This window comes from Dipteris shenzhenensis, chromosome 26 (genome assembly GCF_047967505.1).
Source record: "Dipteris shenzhenensis isolate YYH24624 ecotype China chromosome 26, Dip_SZ_1.0, whole genome shotgun sequence".
Classification (NCBI taxonomy): Eukaryota; Viridiplantae; Streptophyta; class Polypodiopsida; order Gleicheniales; family Dipteridaceae; genus Dipteris; species Dipteris shenzhenensis.
The window spans coordinates 41460197-41486611 of record NC_141621.1 but is presented as its reverse complement, the minus strand read 5'-3'; the positions used below and the strand labels follow the sequence as shown (position 1 = coordinate 41486611).

At 40.9% G+C, this 26415-nt stretch overlaps 2 pseudogenes; one reads left to right on the top strand and one right to left on the bottom strand.

Moving 5' to 3' along the window:
• Positions 1–18261, top strand: part of LOC147885087 (uncharacterized) — a 39342-nt pseudogene extending 21081 nt beyond the window's left edge.
• Positions 18262–18303: 42 nt separating this feature from the next.
• On the bottom strand, positions 18304–19893 carry LOC147885086 (polyol transporter 5 pseudogene; annotated as a pseudogene).
• Between the last annotated feature and the right edge of the window lie 6522 nt (positions 19894–26415).

Here is a 26415-nt window from a genome sequence, read left to right as displayed (position 1 = left end):
AATACTATAGTTGCATAAAAAATTAGCCCAATAAATAGGATAGTGTCTTTAAAAAATCCACTTATTTTGTTTCGAATGCACAAGAATGTTAAAGAGAGGGTTTCTTGATCACACCTAGAGATGCGTTGCAATAGGCCCAAGGATTACAATAAAACTCAAGAAATCAAGCTTCAATAGACTGATTAGAATGTCTAATGTGGGTTGATCATATATCTCATAAAATAAGAGTTACAAGCCATAATTACCATAAGCGAATTAGAATCACACGATGCTCTATTTACAGAGGTTGGATAGATCACTCAAATGCATTTTAACTCTTTCTTGGCTAAATTTTATTGATACACTAGCAAAAGAATGTGCTAAAGAAAAGCATAGAGCATATAAATAGAAATAGTGTCAAGAGGATTGGCAGTGAAATCCAACCTAATGTTTATTGCATGATACACAAGCTTGAACTCAATGGTCCAGAAGTTCTATTAAGTGGTTCTGCAATATTATTAAATTGTGCTCAAGTACTGTCAAGTGGTCCAAAAGTTTTATAAAGTAGTACATAAGTACTTATAGGTGCTACAAAAGTACTATTAATGGTCTTGAAGTACTATTAAGTGGTCCTAAATTAGTATAAAGTGGTTTTGTGGTACTATTAAATAGTTTTGAAGTACTACTAGGTGGTCTAGAAGTACTACTTAGTGCTTCTAAGTGGTCCAAAAGTTTTATAAAGTGCTACAAACATACTTGTAAGAGCTATAAAAGTACTATTAAGTGGCTCTGAAACACTATATAGTCATCCTGAACCAGTATTAAGTGGTTTTGCAGTACTATTGGGAAGTAGCAAGCTAAGGGTGTCCACTTTTTGTTCACTCCCCAATCCTTCAGAGGTGGAAAAACAAGCTTTTTAGCACACAAAAATGCAAATCTCACCTACTTCCCTATGGATCTAGTCTTTGAAGTCTTCTGACACAACATCACACTTGCTATTGTGCACACAATCATATAGTCTGATCGAAAATTCGATGCACACACAAAAAATTTCTTTGTATCACACGGCATGGTTCCAAGGTGGTCACACGTTTGTCACGAACAGAGAGTGTTATATTAAATTCTAAATTTCTCACTCATTTTAGATTAAATGTTATTGAAACTTTGTAAGTGGTCTCTTTGCATTATGTAGAGCTTAACTTGATTTATTGGTAATTTTTTGAATGACTTATCTAATTATAAATAATTATTTATAATAAATAAAGTCATAAAATACATGCATTTTAGTAGCACACCACATTTTTTTAGTATTTTGAATAATTAAGCAAATCTAATTCGGTGGAAGGTTAGTAGGCACATAAGGGTGTGTGGTTGAATCATCAAATCCCAAATCCAACGGTTAGATTTAGGAAGATTGAAGTTTAATTTTTACTTTTACTCCTTAGAGGATCAACAAAGAATATTAAAAATAAATCTAGTAATTCTCAAACATGACCAAACATTTCAAAAATGTCAATATTTTTAGTCCTCTGCATGATGAATAAGAGGAAAAATTTTTGGTTAAATTTGAGTAAGGGAAACATACGATATGGCCTCCAAGAGTGAAATCTCCCTTTTTTTGTGGGGGAAAAAGGGCCACCCGAGCCTAATACCAAGACAAGGTAGGCTTGGTTTTAGGCTTGGTGAGGTAGGCTAGGAGCATCACCGACCCTAGTGGCAAGCCTTTGGAGTGTGCATGTTGCCCATGCAGAAGGCTGAGTCATCAAAACCATGCCATGTTGTTAGACCACGTGGTGCCATGTCATCAAGGAGATGTGACATCACTCCTCTGACATTGCCACACGTGCTGCCACATGTGCCACCTCATCATTCCACATCATGAGCCATGTCATCACACCTTGCCACCTTGGCATACCTCGTCAACCTTGCCACATCACCAATCCCTCCACCTCAATTTGCCATGTCAATCTACCACCTCATGAATGCCAACTCATCATGCCACATCACCTTTCCATGTCATGGAAGAGACTATATTGCCACATCATGACCATGCATGGTGCCACATCAGCCACATGTATACACATCACGATGTGCGAGGCATAGAATACCTCGATCAAGGTATATGACCTGCGTGAGGCATACAATACCTCGATCGAGGTATATGACTGAGGGGTACCTCGATCGAGGTTTATACATGCGTAATGCATTGAATACCTCGATCACGGTATATGATCTGATCGAGGTATATGATCTGGGCATAGCATACCTCGATCGAGGTATTTGAAGGTACAAAACTTAGCCAATTAGTTTCAATCTTAGCACCAAAACTTAGCCAATTAGTTTCAATCTTAGCACCTCTCCACCAATAATAATGAAGAGCAATCTAGTGGATGAGTTGAGGCTCTCTATAAGACACCACATTTTGGTTCATTTCACCCATTCTTAGCCATTCTTGCCTCCTCATCACTTTGTCACACCTTCCATCCTACTTTCATTGAGAATGGGTTCTCAAAGCCGTAGAGCTAGTAGACGTGAAAGATGTAGGAATCCCCCCCCAAATCTCATTGACGAGGAGTGCAAGCGGAAGGCTCACGAGTGCAAGAGAGCCTCTAGAGCTCAAGCTCGTGCTGCCACCACTGATCCACCTCCACCTCTACCTCTACATCCCACCTCCACCCCCACCTCCACCCCCACCTCCATTGTCCCCCCATCCTCATTTGCTCCCCTACCTCTAGCCTCTGCCCTTCCCCTAGCCACCTACATTTTGGCCTCCACCTCTACCTCTTCCCCCTCTACCCTCCCCCCTCTCCCTCCCCCTCCCCCTCCCCCTGCTCCCCTTGGCGCCTCCCTTCCCCCATCCACCCTACCATCTCCCATTGTTCCCCTTGCCCCACCTTGCAGCAGCAGTGTTGCTTCATGACGTGACTTGCCGAAGTCCACTATCCATCATTGTACTAGCAAGATTGTGCAGTCTTTTTTTTGTGACCTCACGCCAGCTTCGCAGTCTTCTCTTCTCACATCCCTGATTGATCACCCTGACTTGATAGAGTGTAGGAGGCTTGCTGGTCTTGGTGCACATAGAGATAGGGTTGTATCCTCGGGGGGGTCACTCATCGTATGTAACCCTATCACGTGAGTTCAACAGATGGATATTTTTTATTTCTAAAATTTACAGAAATAAATATACATAAGGGACTATTTAAAATAGTTTTGGAAAAAATTTACAGATTTGTATAGAAAAGGGGTACATTTTATTAATGAAAAATTTACAGATAAGGGATTTTAGAAATAGGCCTTGAACGCATGTGATATAGAGGGTTTATACATAGTGAACCCCCCGAGGTTGTATCTAGTGAGGTCCTTAGCAGTGTTCGACGTTCCTATGCTTAATAGAAGCATAGGACTCCAGTGATGCCTTTGCAGCACGTCATGCTATTGTGGCTACCATTAGTAGACCTTATATGATAGGCCATGTGCATACCACTTCACGTCTTCTTCAGATTGCACCGCGCACAAATGCGAGCAGGCATCATTAGGAGGTAGAGTCTAGAGGATAGTGAAACTGATGCTCTTTGGGCTTCGAATGGTCGTGCGCCTTGCAGCGATCAATTGTTGGATGATTCCACTAGGTCCTTCATACAATAGTTTTGGGAGGAGCATTGCAGAGCATCCTCAGTGTTCAAGAAGGCATTGCGGAAGAGGGTGTCACACGGTGTGTACATTGAGCATGGTGCATGTTTTTTCCAGACTGAGTTGTACACTCAGTTTGTAGAGGCACACCCGGAGTTCAAGATTGGGTAGAGGTCATTTGAGCGATGCAGGCCATGGTTTGTGCGATGCTCTTAGGAGCATGACACATGCTGTTGTCGCTACCATGTGGATTTTGGATTGATGTATGACGTATTCCGTTCCCTTGATGGTCATAGGGGAGTGGTTCCTACTAGCCCTCGCAACTTCATTCATTCCATATTGTGTACACGAGATGGTGACGCTTTATTCCACTCCCTTGATTGTGTGGAAGGCATGTGTACTTTGTGTGGTGACTTTACTAGAGTGCCACGAGTTGAACTAGATACTTGTGATGTGCAAATGGTTCGTTGGCAGTAGTATGAGTACAGTACCTTGACATAAGATGGTGGTGCACAGTCGAGGAGGTTGCAGCTTGTGGGGAAGGAGACACCACATGTTGTATTCATTGACAGTTTTCAAGGGAAGCTGTACTGCTACATACGCCACTCGCACACTACGAAATGGGAGGATCATCAGTTCCGTGCATGTTTGAGGACATTTCCTACAGGGGTGGTTGTCTCAGTGGTGGACTTTGCAGAGAATTACACCTTTGCACCACATCATGAGATCCAATCAGAGTATTATTTCTCCGAATAGGTGACATGTGATTGAGTATTGATTTTTTCCCCACCTCATTATATTGAATTATTTCAATAGTCATATTTTTTTTCAATGCCATATTGCAGGTTGCTATATTTGTGCACATTAGCTATCGTCATGCATAGGCTCATGTGGATGGCATTGATAGCACCATGGACTCACGCGTCATTGTGCGAGAGTATCACTTCTACATTAGTGATGATCGATCGCATGATGCCCATTTTGTGTAGCATTGCTTCACTTTGCATGATAGTTTCTTAAGGGATCATGGTGTCACATGGCAGTGGCGCTGGATCTGGTCAGACAGCTGCGAAAATAGGGCACCGTAAGGGAGAGCACGATGGTGCAAGTGCTTGTGTGAAGCGTGCTTTGCATCGATACCAGTTGTGTCACAGTGCCGATCGCTTCAAGGATGCACATGATGTGATGCGGTGGTGCAGCCAGCACTTATCCACTAGTGCTATCTCCTTGTTTCAGTCGCATGATGATAGGGTGGTGAGCCGGTATTTTTGGTGCGTGAACATTAGGAGTCTTGATCGGTCTAGGCCTTTTGATTGTCGTTCTGTGCCTGGCACTCTTGATTTCCATTCCATCAGGAGCGTAGGTGAGTCTCACCCCGCGATCTTTTCTCGACGGTTTGCATGTTTTTGCTCTGCATGCATTAATGATGATTGGGGAGGGTGCTCCATGATACCATGGGCCAATCCATGGGTACGGCGAGTGCTTTCTCCCTTCCAGCCTTGGGAGGAGGTACATGATGATTAGGATGCGGGATTCAGTTCCTCTAGAGATTATGACCAGCTTACAGACATTTTGCGTATTGGTGATATCTTCGTGGTTATTGCTTCGGAGGGCAATGAGGAGGGTGTGGATTATTACTTGTTGCGATGCTCTATGCTGAAGAGTGTGCTGAATGAGGATACAGTGGATGGGCATGAGATGCACTTTAATGCTCATAGCATGATCGTAGGTGGCCACTATTTTCAGTAGATACAGAGGCGTGGTCACTATATTGAGTTCCAGGAGTACATGGCGGATCAGGAGGCATACATGTATTCTCATCTTGTTGTTGGGATCAAGATTACTTTGAGTCGTGTTCGCACTCGCAAGGCGATGTCCACTCCACGATGGCACCTTGCAGTGGCGGATCACGAGAGCATACTTGCAACTATTGGCATGAGAGCTGATCCTGAGGAGTAGCACATTACATATCATATTTTTTGGGAACATCAGTTGATCAGATTGATTTTTATTGGGTATCACTAGTTGATTACACATTTTTGTATTCGATATGTATAGGCTCACTGTGTGACCGTACCATTGTAATTTTTATGGACTCATATTTTGTATTTCACTCTGATGGTTGTATACACGTTCATACACATCATTGTATTAGATTCTATTTTATACATGATGTTCGATGTCTTCTCAATTGGATTTGTTGTGTTTGTAAAACAAAAAATTGTTTATTAGTAGTAATGTTGTAATTTGCTTTGTGCTTTAGGACATTTTAAAAATGTGACTAAGAAAATTCGTGCACGTACTAACAAAATACATTTGTGGACTTATCTGTTGGGGATGAAACTTCGCACGACTCTTAGGCCACCCTAGACATACATCCACGCAAGATTTGGTCTGAACTGATTTGGTATGCGCCACGTGGAAGGTACAATGCATACATTTTTACAATGCCTACTAGCATGACTGCGGCAAAGCTATGGCGCACGTACTAATGAAATATGTGTGTGGACTTATCTGTTGGGAATGAAACTTTGCATGACTCTTAGGCCACCCTAGACATACATCCATGCAAGATTTGTTCTTTAATAGATTTGGTATGCACCATGTGGAAGGTATAATGCGCACATTTTTACAATCCCTACTAGTACGACTACGTGTGAAAAATGGCGCATGTACTAATGAAATATGCATGTGGACTTATCTTTTGGAAATTAAATTTTGCACGGCTCTTAGGCTACCATAGACGTACATCCACGCAAGATTTGGTGTCCAACTGATTTGTTATGCGCCACATGGAAGGTATAATGTGTACATTTTTACAATCCCTACTAGCACGACTATGTATGAAAAATGGCGCACATACTAATGAAATATGCACGTGGACTTATCTGTTGGGGATGAAACTTCACACGGCTCTTAGACTACCCTAGACGTACATCCATGCAAGATTTGGTCTCGAACTGATTTGGTATGCGCCACATGGAAGGTATAATCCGTACATTTTTACAATCCCTACTAGCAACGAAATATGCATGTGAACTTATCTGTTGGAGATTAAACTTTGCACGGCTCTTAGTACCTTAGACATACATCTATGCAAGATTTGGTCTCGAACTGATTTGGTATGCGCCACGTGGAAGGTACAATGCGTACATTTTTACAATCCCTACTAGCACGACTACGACAAAGCTATGGTGCATGTACTAATAAAATATGTGTGTGGACTTATCTGTTGGGGATGAAACTTTGCACGACTCTTAGGCCACCCTAGACGTACATCCACGCAAGATTTGGTCTCCAACTAATTTGGTTTGCGCCACGTAGAAGGTATAATGCATACATTTTTACAATCCCTACTAGCACCACTAAATCCTAAACCCTAAACCCTGAACCCTAAATCCTAAACTCTGTTCGGAATGAAACTTCACATAGCTCTTAGGCTACCCTAGACGTACATCCACGCAATATTTGGTCTCCAACTAATTTGGTTTGCGCCACGTAGAAGGTATAATGCATACATTTTTACAATTCCTACTAACATGACTAAACCCTAAATCCTAAACCTTGAACCCTAAATCCTAAACCTTGTTGGGGATGAAACTTCACACAACTCTTAGGCTACCCTAGACGTACATCCACGCAAGACTTGGTCTCCAACTGATTTGGTTTGCACCACGTAGAAGGTATAATGCATACATTTTTACAATCCCTACTAGCACGACTAAACCCTAAACCCTAAACCCTGAACCCTAAATCCTAAACCCTGTTGGGAATGAAACTTCACACGGCTCTTAGGCTACCCTAGACGTACATGCACGCAAGATTTGGTCTCCAACTAATTTGGTTTGGGCCACGTAGAAGGTATAATGCTTTTTACAATTCCTACTAACACGACTAAACCCTAAACCCTAAACCATGAACCCTAAATCCTAAACCTTGTTGGGGATGAAACTTCACACGGCTCTTAGGCTACCCTAGACGTACATCCATGCAAGATTTGGTCTCCAATTGATTTGGTTTACGCCACGTGGAAGGTATAATGCATACATTTTTACAGTCCCTACTAGCACGACTAAACCCTAAACCCTAAACCCTAAACCTTGAACCCTAAATCCTAAACCCTGTTGGGGATGAAACTTCACATGGCTCTTAGGCTACCCTAGACATACATCCACACAAGATTTGGTCTCCAACTGATTTGGTTTGCGCCACGTAGAAGGTATAATGCATACATTTTTACAATCCCTACTAGCATGACTAAACCCTAAACCCTAAACCCTGAACCCTAAATCCTAAACCCTGTTGGGGATGAAACTTCACACGGCTCTTAGGCTACCCTAGACATACATCCACGCAAGATTTGGTCTCCAACTAATTTGGTTTGCACCATGTAGAAGGTATTATGCGTACATTTTAAACCCTAAACCCTAAACCCTGTTGGGGATGAAACTTCACACGGCTCTTAGGCTACCCTAGACGTACATCCACACAAGATTTGGTCTCCAACTGATTTGGTTTGCACCATGTACAAGGTATAATGCGTACATTTTTATAATTCCTACTAGCACGACTAAACCCTAAACCCTAGACCCTGAACCCTAAATCCTAAACCCTGTTGGGGATGAAACTTCACACGGCTCTTAGGCTACCCTAGATGTACATCAACGCAAGATTTGGTCTCCAACTGATTTGGTATGCGCCATGTGGAAGGTATAATGCATACATTTTTGCAAGCACCTTTTCAATGCTTAATGTTTACAATTATGACACACGGCATTATTTTTAAAATACATTATGTATGAGATGTGTGAATTGAGATATCTGAAATTCAAAATCATACTCTTAATTTTAAATACCCTGTTGGGGATGAAACTTTGCATGGCTCTTAGGTTTAGTGTAATAATTGCAAGCATTGATATATACGAAATTCAATATGATATTCAAAATGATAAAGTTTATACTTGAACACTTTTTCAATGCTTAATGTTTACAATTACTTCACATGGAATTATTTTTTAAATACCTTATGTATTAGATGTGTGAATTGAGATATTCGAAATTCAAAATCATACTCCTAATTTTAAATGTTTATGTTAGATTTGAACAAACTATAAACTGAGATAAACAAAGTGTGAAGAACATGAAAGTATGAAAATGCTCATACATCATATAAGTAAGAACAATATCATGAAATACCAAAATGAATGTGTACATCATCATCATCATCATGTAGAAGTGCATCCCTAAACAAGAAATGTCTGAAGCCTAAACAATCATCCTGAATCAGAATCTGATAACTCCACATATGATCCTCTAGTCATCCTCTGACGTGGCTTCCGTATGACCTGCTACCCAACCGTCTACCGTGTGCCCTCAGGCAAAGCCGAATCAGATGGGCCAGCCTCATCACCTGCATGAGATGGGCTAGCCTCATCCTGCTGAAGAGGAGGGCATGCTGCACGAGCCACCACTGCCATCTCTACCTCCCTTGCCTCCTCTATGTATGCGCATCTCAGCTCCCATAGTCATGCATCTGCGAATACTCGTGCCTCAAATCTAGTGCGAGTAACCGTCTCTACATGTAGAAGACACTGGTCTTGGCCCCGCCCAAGCTGCTGCTCTACCCACTGCTGCAATGATGTATGCAGCTCTGCCTCTCGCTCAATACGGCGTGCCTCCTCTGCTTGTGCCTCATCACTTGGCATGAAGTCACCCCATGAAAAGCATTATGGAACACACGCTACAACCACTGATGTATCAGCACCCTCCTGCATCAGCAACGCTCTTTGTGCCTCCTCCCTATAGTGCTCTGTCAAGACCACGTGGGCGAATGGATCAATGGCCTGATGATGACCAGGATACAGATCATCCATGCCTAGTCCTCTGTATGTGGCCACATCAATGTTAGCAAAGCATACAGGGCACACTGATCGTGCCACCAAGTGGCGGGTCATGCGATGGAGATGTGCGATGTGGCCGCACCCTAGTCCAAACCACCCTACGGTGTCAAACTCCTCGTGGTAAAGGACGCAAGTGGCAGTAGGAAGCCTGGCTATGACTGCTGCATCTATGGGTGTCCTAGTCGGCACATCTACAGGAGGAGCGGGGTATAGGGCCACGTTGGGGTCGATCCTATGGCGAGATGGATCACGACTAATATGCCTCAACTGCAAAATATAGTGCTCTGCATGATGGTATGTTATGCATGTCCGAATCCTCTGCTCCTCCAAATCTGCCTCCAACAGTCGTACACGAGACTCCATATCGTGATGCAATAGATGTGCCTGCAATGCAAACATGTCGCGTACATGGTGAGAATTAACCAAAAAAATTCAGTTCAAAACACGCTACAAAAAAATAAACTAACATAATCAGAATAACTAACCTCATCCCTAGACTCGGCCAACAATGCCTCCAACTCTGCAATCCATGCGTCTCGAGCCTCCAACTAGTGTTGAGGTGGTGTAGATGTGGGAGGTGGTGTAGATGTGGAAGGCTCCATCGATGATCGAGGTGGGGGAGGTGGAATCAAAAGTGATCTCGATGGGGCAGAGACCATGTGCTGCAAGGATGATGCCACTGAATGAACATCCCCCCTAATCCATCCTCCAATAGCTCGCAATGCCAGTGCAGGGATGGTGTGCAACTCTGGTGCCTCGCGTCGACGCCGAACACCTGCAGTCTGATGCTCCTGACGTCCCATCCTACCATGTCCTGCTCCTCGGGTACTAAGGTAGTCTACCCGATGACCAAGCACAAACTCAGCGTATAGCTACATGGTAAATGATCTGGCTATCTGACGGTTATGAGGCAATCGACCACCATTCGCAGCGAGATATCTCGAATAAATGTGTGCTGCTATGATGGGGTGCCTACAATGTAAAATATGCAAGGGGAGCCCTGATTGTGGTCGCATCGCCTCAGTGTGACCATCCCAAAACATATCCTCTAAGGCCTGCTTGTGATGTGACTCACGCTCAAACAACTGTCGAATGGCTCTCCAATCCAAGCCATCACCAGTGATCTCTGCCTCAGCCTGTGCCTAAAAGCTATCCACAACGTCCTCAACTGTGTCCAATCGACCCAGAGCCTCAATAACTGAATCTAGTCTCGCAACCAAGTGAGGGGGTGCCCTAGCATCCTGTAGTGCCCTCATCTCAGCTCTCAGAATCTCTATCTGCATACGAATAGTGGTGCTAGAACCTGTGCGCTGGCTAGCGCATGCACAAAAAAAACACATGGAAATTAATATTCTATCTGGGTAATGAAAATAATATTCTATTCAATATGACTTATAATCTGTTTACGTAATGAAAACTATTTGTACGTACTCCTTGATGAGGTAGGATGTCGTTGGGATCATCCTATGCACCTACCGGTAGATGGGCCAAATGTGTGGCTCAATATTATGTTTATCAAACTCAATATTATTAAAAATTCTTAATTTTGATTAAAAATTTTTCAAACTCTAGTTGTTGCATTTTTAAACTTAGATGTCTCAAATATTTTTTCCTTTTTTTACTTTTTATCCAATATGAAACTTTTCCACATGTGGTGTAAGGACCACATTGTCCACTTATGGCCCCTATACTAAGGACAGATAGTGGAGAGGTTTGGTTAATAAGACCTTCTTTGAATGCTTTACTACCTTGGGTTTGTAATAGATATGGAGAAGATAGAAGGATACCTAATACATTACTTTGAACGATACACAAGCAAGGCGCATCTAGTATTTCTCGGACTACACATTAAAAAAGAGAGCGGGTTGACACTACAGACCTTTTAAAGCGAGAACTTTGAGAAAACAATTAGGCCTTTTCAATATTATCTATTTTGGTTGGGCAATCCACCTCAACTAGTGGCCATTCCTATAGATCATCACTTGGTTCCCATGCCTGGGGAGAGAGGAGACCTTTGGACAATCATTTACGTATGTGTTTTCGATGCGCTAGTGCATTTAGAAAATCCAATTAGCCATACGCTTATGCATCTAACCACTCTAGTGTTGGGGTCTTTGCCCATGTGGTGTAGTGTTTTAGGGATAATGCCCATGTGGTGTTTTATACAGCCTACATACTCTACCTAAATTATGAAACAACTCTTAACCAACTATATAATCTATAATATTCCACATAAAGATTGATAAACGCAGAGTAAACGCACACCGCTACCTTAAACTCTTATTTTCTTTTTTCTTAAAAGATGATTTTGAAGACTAAAATTTAAACATTTTTTAATTTAAATAAAAATAGCACCAATTTCAAAAATAACATAAAACCTACTTTAATCTCTCTTTTTTTTAATAGATGAATTTAGAAAACAAAATATATACATTTTCACATTTTAAATAAAAAATTACGTAATTAAAAAAAATATATTTGAAAAAACTTTAAAATGCATTTGAAATTTTGAAATATTTTATAATTAGATTACATATTCCTATAAACTAAAATAATATAAAAGCTACTTTAAACTCTGATTTTCTTGTTCTTAATACATGATTTCTAAAAACAAAATTTAAATGTTATATTAAATTCAAAACTTCAGTAATTTGTAAACTTCAGTTATAAATTTTTTTTAATAGATGATTTTAAAAAACAAATTATATACTTTTTGACATTTAAATAAAAACTTCACTAACTTAAACTCTTATTTTCTTTTTTTTTAAAGATCATTTCTAAAAATAAAATTTAATCGTTTTTTTATTTAAATATAAATAACACTAATAAAAAAAATATCTTTAATCTCTTTTTTTTAAAAGATGATTTCAAAAAATAAAATATATACATTTTCACATTTTAAATAAAAAATAACGTAATTCAAAAAATAATTTAAAAAAATGTTAAAATGCATTTCAAATTTAGAAATATTTTATAATTATTCCTATAAACTAAAATTTAAACGTTTCTTTATTTAAATAAAAATAGCACTAATTTAAAAAATAACTTTAATCTCTTCTTTTTAAAAGATGATTTTAAAAACAAAATATTTACATTTTCACATTTTAAATAAAAAATTACGTAATTCCAAAAATAATTTTAAAAAACTTTAAAATGCATTTCAAATTTAGAAATATTTTATAATTATTCCTATAAACTAAGATTTAAATAATTTTTTATTTAAATAAAAATAGCTCTAATTTAAAAAATAACTTTAATCTCTTTTTTTTCAAAGATGATTTTAAAAAACCAAATTTTTACATTTTCACATTTTAAATAAAAAATGTCATAATTCAAAAAAAAAACTTTAAAATGCATTTGAAATTTAGAAATATTTTATAATTATTTCTATGAACTAAAATTTAAACGTTTTTTTATTTAAATAAAAATAGCTCTAATTTAAAAAATAACTTTAATCTCTTTTTTTTCAAAGATGATTTTAAAAAATAGAATTTTTACATTTTCACATTTTAAATTAAAAATGTCGTAATTCAAAATTTTAAAAAAAACTTTAAAATGCATTTTGAATTTAGAAATATTTTATAATTATTCTTGTGAACTAAAATTTAAACGTTTTTTTAAAATAAAAATAGCTCTAATTTAAAAAATAACTTTAATCTCTTTTTTTTCAGAGAGGATTTTAAAAAACACAATTTTTACATTTTCACATTTTAAATAAAAAATGTCGTAATTTAAAAATTAAAAAAAAATTTCAATGCATTTGAAATTTAGAAATATTTTATAATTATTCCTATGAAACATTTTTTTATTTAGATAAAAATAGCTCTAATTTAAAAAATAACTTTAATCTCTTTTTTTTTCAAAGATGATTTTAAAAAACAAAATTTTTACATTTTCACATTTTAAATAAAAACTGTCGTAATTCAAAAATTTAATAAAAACTTTAAAATGCATTTGAAATTTAAAAATTTTTTATAATTTTGGTGTCTGTCCTTGCCCCTTACGATGGTCCTAGCTATTCCTTCACTATCTCTAGTGAAGGGAATGAGCAATGGACGAATGAAAATGTTTGGGAGACGATATGAGATCATTCCCAGGAGCAGGTGCAGGACTGGATTGGTAGCAGAGCAGCGGAGCTTCTTCAGCAGCAGTGGAAGGAGAGTGGCGTTCATCTGAGTGGAAGAAGGAGCGCCAAACGTTTCCGACTCTTGGTCATTATTCGGCCACCTCTGGAGTGGGTCTACGCGGATGGGCTCCGCCCATGGAGGACCTCAGAGATAGCGGGCTTCTACAGTATTTCCCTAGCAGAGGCATTGAGCTGGTTAGAGAGAGCCTACCACCACGGGATGAAGGTCCTCTCCCCTCTATTGAAGGTTTTAGAGGATGGGTTCAATGATCCGACCTCTCCTTCAAAACCCTCACAGAAGCGCCTTCATTTGCACACTAGACATCCTCCGACCACCTCGACATCGACCGCAAGTAGATAGCTGTTTGTGGCCCACCTTCCCTCCTCATGAGTATACGCATTATCTCTTGGAATGTCAATGGATTCCACTCATCAGGAACCCGCAGCCCCAGGAAGATGGTGCTCAGACAGGAGCTCCAGCCAGCCTTGGTGGGAAGGGTAGATGTGCTCCTACTACAAGAACACAAGCTTTTGGCTTCACAGACCAGTATTTGTGGGAAGGTCCTCATAGGATGATCCCACACCTACTGGGAACCTTCGATTGGTGAGCAGGGGAGGAGCGAGGGTGTTTGTACCTCCATCGACGCTTCTCTAGTTCAGCATGTGTGTGGTTTTGGCTCTGATCGCAGGACGTGGGCTTTGGGTGGGCTTGAATATTGCGGGATCTTGTATCGGCATACTCAATATCTATGCCCCAACCGATCTCAAATGGAGAGCCGCTTTTTGGAGATCCTTAACAGACTTGTTGCCAGAGATGGATTCTTGGATTGTAGGAGGGGACTTCAACAACCTTGAGACCCTAGAGGATCAGCAGGGATGGGGCCCAGAGTTCCTCGGTATAGCTCAGGTAGAGCAGACAGATTGGGACTCCTTCCTATTCACAATGGGAGGTCGGGACAGTTGGAGGGAGCCTTCCTTTCACAGATGGACAGGGAGTCTGGACTTCTCTTGGGGTTACAAGAGGGAGGGAGGCAGACTTTTAGAGCGGCTGGACCGTTTCTATGTCAGCGATTGGGTGCTTGGTAGAGGTGGAGAGTCAGGAATGGTTCCAGGGACAACACTCTCAGACCATGCCCCAGTCATCCTAGTCCTGGACTCAGCCTCTGACTCCTCACCTCCACGCTCATGTCGGATCCCTGACTCCATCTACTCTAAAGCAGCGGTTCATAGCAGGATAGTGGACCTGTGGGAGCAGGATTGGGACCCCACCGGGGATATGGCAGCACAGGTAGCTCAGGCGCTTGCTGAGTCTAGCCTTATCTATCAGCAGGAGGTGATTCAAGTCAGGCAGCAATGTCGGGCGAAGGAGAGGGGTCTCAGACGAGATCTTGCTTCGATTCAGCAGATGCAGCAGTCTTCTCCAAGCTCTGAGGGGCTTAGACAGTAGGAGGTTCGAGCCCGAGCCATGCTAAAGGAGATCACCCAGCATCGCTCAGAGTTCTCGTTTCATGCTTCCAAGTCCTTCTGGGCTAGAAAAGGTGACAAGATGTGCAGAGAGTTCTTCAGGACTCATGGACAGAGGTCAGTAGGGGAACAGCTCCGATCTCTTAGAGCGCAGGATGGTAGTGTCAGGACAAATCTAGACGAGGTCCGGGACTTGGCAACAGATTTCTACAGATCATTGTTCCAACAGGAGTCCCTAGACCCTCGTGGCCACCTTTGCAGGGAGGAGGTGTGGAGGTCTACACCGCGGCTCGTGTAGCCTAGCATGAGTGACTCCCTTCTTGCCCCTTTCACTGTGGCAGAGATGTAGGATGCGGTGAGCGCTATTGATGGGCAGAAATGCCCAAGTGAGGATGGCCTCTTCAGAGCTTTCTTCACCACCTTTTGGGAGCAGATCCACCGGCCCTTGCTCCAGCCTTCCAACATATCTTCTCCAGCGGGCAGATGCCAGACAGCCTTGCGACAGGCTTGATATGCCTCATCCCCAAAGGGGGGGACTGTCAAGAGATCAGACAGTGGCACCCTATCACCCTCCTCCCGACCGCCTACAAAATCCTTGCCAAGAGGATCAGTAGCCGCATCCGCCCCCTGCTACACAACTTGATCCATGACACCCAGATTGGTTTTGTCCAAGATCGCAGCATTTTGGACAACATCTTCACTTTCTTAGAGGTGACGGAATGGGTCTAGCACAGTGGCCAGCACCTTGCCATACTCCTTCTCGACTTTGAGAAGGCGTACGACAAGGTAGACTGGTCCTTCTTGGAAGGAACACTCTCTCAGTTCGGTTTCTCGGACGAGTGGATCAGAGGTATTGCTAGCCTCTACAGGTCGACCTCCAGCCGTGTTATCATCAGCAGCAAGATGGGTGAGAGATTCACCCTCGAGCACTCAGTGCATCAGGGCTGTCCTCTCTTCTCTCTCTCTTTCTCTCCCTCCCTACTCCTCTCATTTCTCATTCTCTCTCTCCCTTTGGTGGCCACAGCCGCCAAGAGCCCCTCTTCTCTCTCTTAATTTCTCTCTTTCCCTCTCTCCTCTCTCTTTCTCTCCCTCCCTATTCTCTCATTTCTCAAATTTACAAACTCAAATATAAATAAAAAACTAATTAAAATAGAACTCAAAAACTCAAATAAGAAACTAATTTAAAAAGAATTGTAATGCCTTCTAAAAGACACCCCTCCTCAAAAACTTTTGGCTCCTCCGGCTATATCCATTTTGTGATTGTAGCCTGTTGGCCTTTAGGCCCTCTTGTACTCTCGCTTTCAAGTAATATAGCTAGCACAACTTTTTGTGTTTAAAAAAAATGAGACTGGGGTTCAGATACAGTTGCATGGATACAATGATGCTGATTGGGCTGGTAGTATTTCTGATAGATGATCTACTAGTGGATATGTGTTCTCTTTTGGGAGTGCTACAATCACTTGGAGCAGCAAGAAACACCCTACAGTTGCCTCGTCGAGTGTAGAGGCTGAGTACAGGGGTGCAGCAATGGCTGCATGTGAGGCAGCTTGGTTTCCCTTTGATTTGGACATGTTGCACTCTCAATCGCTCGACGCACACTATAGAAGAGCTTCCAAATATGTAGCTTTTGCATTTTTGATGTCTAGATAACTAAGGCCAACCTTCACATATATGACTGAAATGGTTGGAAGGCATGGAGAGTAGAGCGGTGGTGATGATGAGGATGAGTTCAAGGAGGATCCTTCCTATCTTCAACTTGATGACAAGGGCGATGAATCCAATGAGGACTCAAAGAGACTAAAAGGAATGGGGAGACAACAATAGCTCTAACGAGGAGTAGCAAGGATGGCATGCTACTTGGTGGAGCCTTTTGGGGGTTGGGTAGAATGTAGCCACTCATGTGAAAGGCCATCTTGTCCTTGAATGTCATTTTTAAATGATGGTTTAGTAGCGTGAGATACACACACAGACACACGTGCGACACACACACACACACACACACACAATGGGCTATGTAGATAGGAGAGATTAGCATTTTGTTCAAACCTAATGTGTCATTATCAATATACCTATGAAAAACGTTTCTTGTAATAGCCTTGATATAATCATCGATACAAGTGTTGATATAATGATATATCGATGGTTATATCCAATAATTTTATTGATGCTTCTTTAGCAATGTTTGTGTTCATGCTTTTTATGCATGATTACTCTTTTACAAAGAGAGAATCTATGCAATTTTTGCCAAAATAGCTATCACAAATGATGTCAATAATTGTAGTGGTGGTTAAATCCATTACCTAGACTTTCAAATTCAAACACAAAACTCAGCATAGACTAGATTAAAGCTTGCAAAACGTGGAGAGAAATGTGGATAATCCAAGTTTGTGCTCCCACAAACTTAATGCTTTTCAATCAATGAGAGCCACAGACCCTAGACTTGAGCCTGCAAAGTCCTACCACATTTCCAAGTACCCTCTACCAAAGGCCCTCGTATTACATCCTCTTTTGAGGACATAGTATTCCCTCTCCCTTTTTCACTCTTGCATTGCTATTACTCCCCCCTTCCTCCCAAAAAGAGCCTAGAAGAAGAATAAGAAGAAGATACAATAAGCTTAGTGCATCCACATCACTATTTATACATCCTTAGGGCATCGACCCTTCCTCCTAGCATGAATGACCATGAAGGTACTACATTAGCTAATTTAGGCATCCATGTATGAAGCACATATTGTGTGTGCTTGCCTTGAGAAATTTGTAAGGGAAGAGCACTTGCATTTGTGAAGGGATACATGTCTATTGTTTGGCTAAAAAAGAAATAATCTAACAAGTACAGGAAGGATGCATGGCAAGAGAACCAAATATAGCATGAAAAGAGTCTACTCTAAAGAGATTGACAATTATGCAATTGGTTGGCTATTCCAAATTGCAAAGTTTGTTGAAGATTATAAAGAAATCTCTCTCTTTTACAAAAATCTGTAGGAAATCCAATGCAAAACTAACATTAAAGCTCAAAATTATTACATTCAAGCCTTTTATTGAGAAAAGGTTTGCTGGGTTCGCCGTTACGTTCAAACCTCAACTGGCCTTGAATACCCAGCTTTTCGAAAAGATGATCCCCATCTCCTTGAGCTTTTTGCCCTTGGTGTCAGAAAGGTTTGATTGTCATGCAACTGACTGCATTCGCATGAGACTCTCAAGCGGTCAAACATCAACTTCACTGTTCTTGAACTTTGTTGGGTGGCCTTGAACACCCGGCTTCTCAAAGATCATCCCCATCTCCTCGAGCGTTTTGCCCTTGGTCTCCGGTACCACAAGCAACACAAACAACCCGGACAATGTCGTGATTCCGGCGAACAAATAGAAGGTACCTGCTGGGGTGATGGCTTTGGCGATAGTGAGGAAGGTGAGAGCCACAATGCCACTGACCACTCTGTTGACGAAGATGCAGACGCCCATGGCTCTAGAGCGGTGTCTGAGGGGGAAGACCTCCGAATTGATCACGTAGGTGATAGGACCATAGCCCACTGAGAAGAAGGCGACGTAGGCACAGATGGCAACCACGGTGATGGCAACGCCCAGTCCTGATGCATGCGACGCCAATTTGGTTCCTGCGGATAGCATCGAATCGCCCTCTGCTGAGTTCAGTCCTAGCGTTATGAAAGCCGTCGCTACAGTTATCAGACATGCTGTTATCCCCGCAGCGCTCACAAGCAGTAGCTTTTTCCTGCCCGCCCGATCCAACAAGAACGTCGCCACGAAGACGAAGGCCAACTTCACCACTCCCACCCCTGCTGTCGCTCCCAGCATCGCTATCTTACTTGTTACCCCAGCCTGCCGGAAGACCACTGGGCTGTAGTAGACCGTGGCATCGATGCCAGACGCTTGCTGAAAGAAGTTGATCCCCAGAGCCACTATGTACATCTTCAACACGGGAGAGCTGAAGAATCGTCGCCCACGCTGCAGAAACCTGCCGACTGAACTGGTTGTTTCTGGGATTTCGTCCTCTTCTTCGTCGCTATTAGAAGTTTCTATCTCGTTTGCAGCTTTGATCTCTTCCAATCGAAGCCTCGCCTCCTCCTGGTCTCCGCCGCATACAGTGTCGATCAACACCGCCTTGGCATCGACGTACCTCCCTTTCAATACCAGCCATCTCGGTGACTCAGGGAGCACAAACAGGACACCGGCCAACAACACTATCGCAGGTAGTGCTCCGGCGCCAAGCATCAATCGCCAGTTATATTTAGCATTCAGAAATTGAAGTGCAAACCCTATTAGATAGCCCAACAGGATTCCCACGTTGACGAAGATCTCTGTAAAGGAAACCAGAAATCCTCGAACGCTTGCGGGCGAGATCTCCGCAGAGTAGAGAGGGGCTATCATCATGGCAAAGCCAACTCCTGCACCTGTTAAGGCGCGTCCAACCATGAGAAACGCGAAATTCGGAGACGCAGCTAACACCACTGCTCCCACGAAGAACAATACGGAGGCCAGTATGAGCGTATATCTCCGACCAAAGGCATCTGCAAATGGACCTGCCGCGAACGCTCCCAAACTAGCCACCAAATTCAAAGAGCCGATGACGATCTCTTCTTGCAGAATAGTCAAATGCAATTGATCCTTAATGAACAAAATCGCTCCGCTTAAAATTCCGATGTCGTACCCCATCAACAGAGCGCTTACTGTGCTCAGCAAAATGCAAAACCAAGTGTGAAGCTTCATGGGCGTGCTAGAAACTTGATCTTTAGAGGTGGATGGATTCATCTCTGGACTCTCCAAGCTCTCGAAACTCATGAGGATAAGGAATTTCGCAGCAGATTGGTGTTGAGGGAAGATAAATTTCTGGTATCGTCGTCAATGATATCTGCCTTGTATTTATCTAGAGAAAGTCGAGCGAGTCGGTATTCGCTATAAAATCAACGCTCATATTTTGAAGCATGTAAACCCGTGGCAAAGCCAAAGTCGTGTCTGAGTTAAACGATCAAGTATATTAGAACATAGAATGCAAGCTCTCTTTATAGCAGAAGAAGAAAGCATATAAAAAGCGATCATGCTTTCTCGACAAAAGCTAAGGCTGCAATGCTTTAACACCCCCCTCAAACTTAGCCAATGTTAATTAATATTTGGATTCAAAGGAAAAAAAATCAGGGACTCAAAGGAAAATTTCCAAATATTTGGATTCAAAGGAAAAAAGATCAGGGACTCAAAGGAAAATTTCCAAATATTAATTAACATCCTTAAAGTTAACTAAGCTGCCCAAAAATTAACTTCCGTTGGACTTCTCATAACACCAAGAACTCTCTTATGATCCTCATGTTTGTTCTCTCCCAAGGCTTTCGTGACGATATTTGCCACCATGTGTTGTGTTGCACAATATTCAGGCTTTATCATTTTCTTCTTTACCTCAAGCTTGACATGACGATAATGAATATCAATATGCTTTGATTTGGAATGAAAGACCTCATCTTTTGTTAGAGAAATGGTACTTTGATTTTCGCACATAAGGATTGATAATCCACTTGATTCTGCTTCAAACATTCCAATAGCCATCTCAACCAGATGAGCTCTCGACTTGCTAAAGATGCTTGTTCTGTGGTTAACACTGCAACACAATGTTGCTTTCTACTCATCCACGATACCAAGGAATTATCCAAAAAGAAAACTTCGGCAACTAGTGGATTTTGACATATCAGGGCCGCCTCTTGAGTCAGCATCTATGAACCCTTTAAGATTCATGAATTTGATACCTTCTTTCCTTGTAAACAATAACCCTTGATCCAATGTTCCTTTCAGATACCTCAATACTCTCTTTGCAGCATTCTAATGTGCTTGTGTCCTCGATCTGCCATAAATTGTCCGACTGTACTTATAGCATAACTTATATCCGGTATGGTAGCATCATCCAAAAACATGAGATCTCCTACTAAATTAGCATAAGAAAAATATTTCATCTGTTGTCGCTCATCATCATCACATGGACATTGCTCTTTTGATAACTTAGTGTACCTAAAAGTAGTTACCATTACTATTAACTGTGGTTTCGCATTCACTAAGCCAAAATTTTCTAGAAGATCACTAATATACTTTGATTGCAAAAGATGCAACCATCCATTCTTTCGATCTCTTTTGATTTGCAAACCAAAGCAAGAACTAATTTCTCCTAGATCTTGCATTCCAAAAACTTTTCTTCACCAAGAAATTCCAAATCATTGGAAACAAATATGATGTATCATGTCATCCGCATAAAATGCAACTATGATGAAAGATCCACCAGGACGTTTCACATATATATTAGCATTAGCTATGCTTGGTAGAAAGCTTTGTGAAACCAAGAAATCATCAATCTTTTTGTGCCAAGAGCGTGATGCCTCTTTTAATCCATATAATGCTTTTCTTAAATGACAAACCATGGATTCTTTACCTTTTACATACCTGAAAACCAAGTGGTTGTTTCATATATATCTCTTCTCCATTTAGGAATGTTGTCTTAACATCCATTTGATGTATTTCAAAATCAAACTGATTTGCAAATGCTAACAATACACCAATACTCATAAGTCGAAGCACTGGTGAACAAGTTTCTTCATAGTTAATTCCAAGAGTTTATGAAAAGCCCTTTCCAATCAATCTTGCTTTAAACTTATCAAATGAACCATCGGCTTTTAGTTTAGTATGATATACCATTTGCACTTGATAGGTTTGCGGCCTTCTAGAATCTCAACCAACTCCCAAGTACCTTTTTTAATCAAAGATGCATACTTAGCCTCCATAGCTAGCTACCAATTATTAGCTTAGCCTGATGCAAGAGCCTCTTCAAATGTTGAGGAATCAGATGTTGTCAATAAGGCAGCATCATATTCAAGAATCTTCTTTGTAGGTTTCCAAGATCTACAATTTTCTTTTATAGTACCTGGGATAGGAGATAAAGAGGCATCCAAAAAATTGTAAACATTTTAAAGTATATGATTTGAACCATCACCATCAGATTAAAGACCATCATCTTCCAAATAATTATCATTTGAATCATCTTGCTCCAAATTCTTCTCATGAACAATTGGAGAATTTTCTTCCATATCAGTATAAAAATCTTGTAATAAAACAGCTCCCGCAACATGAGTATCATGAAAAGATTGTGACATATGTGCTTCATCAAAAACGGCATCTCGACTTGTGATAATTTTTTGAGAGCAAATATCGAAGAATCAATATCCTTTAGCATTAGATGCATATCCAAGAAATATAGCCTTTGTGGCAAAAGGATCCTTCTTTATACAATGTTCTTTTGGAATATGAACATAAGCACAATAGCCAAATACATGAAGATGGTCAACATTTGGCTTGATTCCTGTCCAAACTCCAATGGGCGTTTTACTCCAAAGTGAAAAAGTAGAAATATCATTTTGCACATAAATTGTTGTTGCCATAGCCTCTGCCCAAAATTCATTTCCTAACCCTTCATGAATTAGCATACATCATTAATTTTACCACATCATTAATGCAATTAAGTGTCATATTTTAGGAATGAAAGAATTACAATAGTGGGTGAATGTCTTCATGTATGATCCATGAGAGGAGATAAACCCACCATCAATAAAGGATCCACATGTTAATTTTGTACCGCAAGAGACCGATATGGAATCAAAATTGAATCATTCTAAGGCACAGGTAATCCTAGGTGAAAAGCGAACTCTACTAGGGAAGGAGAGTTTAGCCACTTCCAATTTTGGTCCCCTAGATGATGATACACTTACAAGGGAATCACTTAGCCTTAAACAAGTAGATAAACTATATCCATTATAATTCATAAGAAATTTGATTTGGAAACTCTAGAAATAGGTACTCCTAAATGAAACTTTTAGATCTAAGACACAAGAATTTGTCCACATAAACCTACTTCAATGGTTTATAGAAGTGTAAGGATTATGCTGAACAACCAACAGATATCCATCTTTGGCCTTCCCTTTTTAATTCAAGAGAGGTGTTGCTTATACCTCCAATTGACATGATAGTGCAATGCATCATGGACATATACCTAGATGAGCATAAGAAAGCCACGATAGAGTTCAATAGGGAATTCGGGTCTCAAAGGACTCCTATGTTGAAACCAAAAGAACTTAGTCACTTGATTGAGCTAGTCATGTTAGCCATTACTTTAAATATGCAACAAGGTGTTACCACAAAGGCATTGCAACTCTTGTAAGGAGCCAAGCTCTTATAGGGGGCAAGGACATGAAGATCGGGGTTGTTTTTATCAAAGCTATGCTTATATATCAATATAAAATCTTGGTGAAAGTTTTCAAGCTCATTTTTTTAGTTTCACGATATTGGTAGAATGTAGTGATTGTTTATATATTTTCTTTTGACTAGTTTTGAAGGAGAAAACGTAAATCCTAGTGAAACTTTAAACTTTTTTACATAAAAGTTTCAGATCCTGGTGAATGTTTCAAACATTTATTTTTATTAAAGCATACAAACTTTAGACGCTAATATAAAAATTTAGCTTCTTAACGAAACTAACTTGAAAAAATAATCCATGATGAAGATTAAAACACTACATGCTTGCAATGAGATGTTAGCGGGGCTGAGAACACACCATATAGTGCCATGTTTGGAGATACAGCATTGGAAAAGGAGTTCGACATCAAGATCAAAACACTCCATGCTTTCAACGACGATGGCTAAGAACACACAATACAATACTATGTTTGGAGATATAGGCATGGACGAGGAATTGGACTCATTCAATTTAAATATGCATTTCACTAATCTATATAGCCAAGGCATATGATCGAGCAATCAAGGAACTTGGGAAATGCTCCTACCACTTCTACACCTTGAGGGTATTGTTAACCTTGTGGCACAACAAGGACCAGAAGTGCAGTATAGGACTACAACTATGAGAGCATTGTGTGTACTGTAGAGTAGTGGCAAATCTCTGCATGTAATATCTTGAGCCTGAAAGATGGTATGATAAATCTTAAAAGATGAAGATAGCCAAAATCCTCTTTAGAAAAGATCCAATCATACTTGAAAAATCAAGATCTAGAGAGAGAAAGCCTAAAAGCCTATACTTTCTAAGGTCCATCCACTTTGTGTAGAGACCCAAAAGGTCCCTCCACTTTTTGTAGAGACCCAAAAAGTCCCTCCACTTTGTGTAGAGACCAAAAGGCCCCCCCACTTTGTGTAGAGACCCAAAAGGTCCCCCCCAAAAGTGGAGGGACTCCTGTCTAAAAGGTCTCCTAGAAAAGAGGTCCCACCACGGAGGTACCTACGAATTGTGTAGAGACCAACATGTATATATATCTTTCAATGGAATGAAGCTCCGACTCTTTGGGGTTCAGTGTTCAAGCTCACTATTGTGTTCATATGATTGATCTCCATTGCATCCATGCTCTCTTACACTATCGTGTTCTAGCATGCCCTTACCCTTGCACTCTCTACCCTTGTAGTACTCCCTCCTCCTCCTCCTCCTTCCTCCTCCTTCTTACCCCCTCCTCCTCCTCCTCCCTCCTCCTCCTCCTTCCTCCTTCTCCTCACATCTCCCTCTCCTTCCTCATCCTTCCTCCTCCTTCCTTCTCCTCCTCCTCCTGAAGGACAAATTGATGTAATGGATCATACCAAGGTCTATGGTTGTGAGTGATCATGTGATTGAGTGTCTGAACACATGTGCGTGTGTGTGTGTAGGTGTGCTTGAGTTAGGTATGATTAATGATGTGTCAGTTTAGTAGGTGTGAATGAGTGAATCTAGGAGTGTGGTGTGTGATTGAGAGATTCATCGAGATGATTGTAGATCTAGATGCTCACTCTTGAGCTCACATATGATGTAATCTATGGATGTACCTAGTGTATATATAATGGCACTCTCTCAATTAATAAACATGCTTCATTGTTCATCTTGTTTTCTCTACCTTGTCACCATGCTACTCCAACATGTGGTATCAGAGCCATACTTCCCTCCTTGAGCCTCCTTGAGCCACATCATCATCTTCCCCTTCACCCTCCACCTTCTTCTTCCAATCTTCCCTCTTCTACCCATTTTTGCTTAAGCTCGTTCTCCCTTTTTGCTACACCATTTCATGAATCCTTTAAGCTGGATATTCCTCTTGATAGGGCAAACTTTGTGTTCAAAGGAATTGTGGAAATATAACTTACACAGCCCATGCCGAAAGGATTGTTGCCCAATAAACTTTTATTTCATATGACCTATAGAAGTGAAATTTCAACCAGCCCTCCTAGGTATAGTTGGGAGACCTTATGAGCTAGCTTTTGTTCCAATTTGAGCTCATTTGGTCCACTAAGCAAGGAGAAAACGTGGAAAAACTAGTCGAATTTATAGCAACTCCAACTGGTGATGTGACATAGCATTGCATGATTTCTTGCTGGAGGATATTCTCTACTATTTAGGGCTTCTTTTGCCACCAAAAGCCCCTTCATAGCCTCTATAATCAGGGTGAATTCCACCCTTCATCCGATCTCTGTCTCCATAGTAGGTAGATTTGTTCATATTTTGGTAAAAGATAGTTGACTAGGCAATTAGAACTTGGGGCTTTTATACTTGATTGAAATTCTTGAACATGTTTACTATGTTTCACCATAACAACTCAGTCATAAATCTTATATTCATCATTATACTCTTCCTTTTCTATGCAGATGAAATGATGCTTGTGCTCTCAAAGAATATGTTCTCAAGTTCCACTTGCTTGAGTCTACTTGTCAAATCTTGTAAGGCATTAGACACTACCCATGTGGTAAGAGACACTGCCCATGTGGTAAGACCTTGCCTAGAATTGGAATCTTTGCTTAACATTGAAAAAAATATTATGCTTTGGTATAACAAGAAGATACACAAAGAAGGAAAGCTTTGCTTCATTGACACCAGGTACAATGCAATGGACAAGTAAGTTTATGAGTCTGATAAAATGGTGGCTTGGAAATGATGCCAGAAAAAGATTGCCATCAAGGGGGGGAATTTCCCCACATCTTCAACTTAGAATTTTTGTGTGTGATTAATAAGGGTTCTCTACCCTTGGATGTCCCCCTGAAATGATTGTTACTTTTATGTGTGAGTTCCTTGTCAGACCTATGGGGACTTCCCATGCATAGTCATTGTCCAGTCTTCCAATTGTAAACCAAGAGATCAAAATCAGAGTGAGATCATGTTGGGGTGAGGATGCCCAAATGAGTCTACTGCTGATGCAACTAGAGTGAGTGCCAGGTTGGGATCATGAGTGTTGTCACTAGAGGTGGGCAAGCCATGAAGTTTCCCATGGAGTATTACTAGGGTTGAGATCATCAATTTGTGGGGGGGTATGAAGC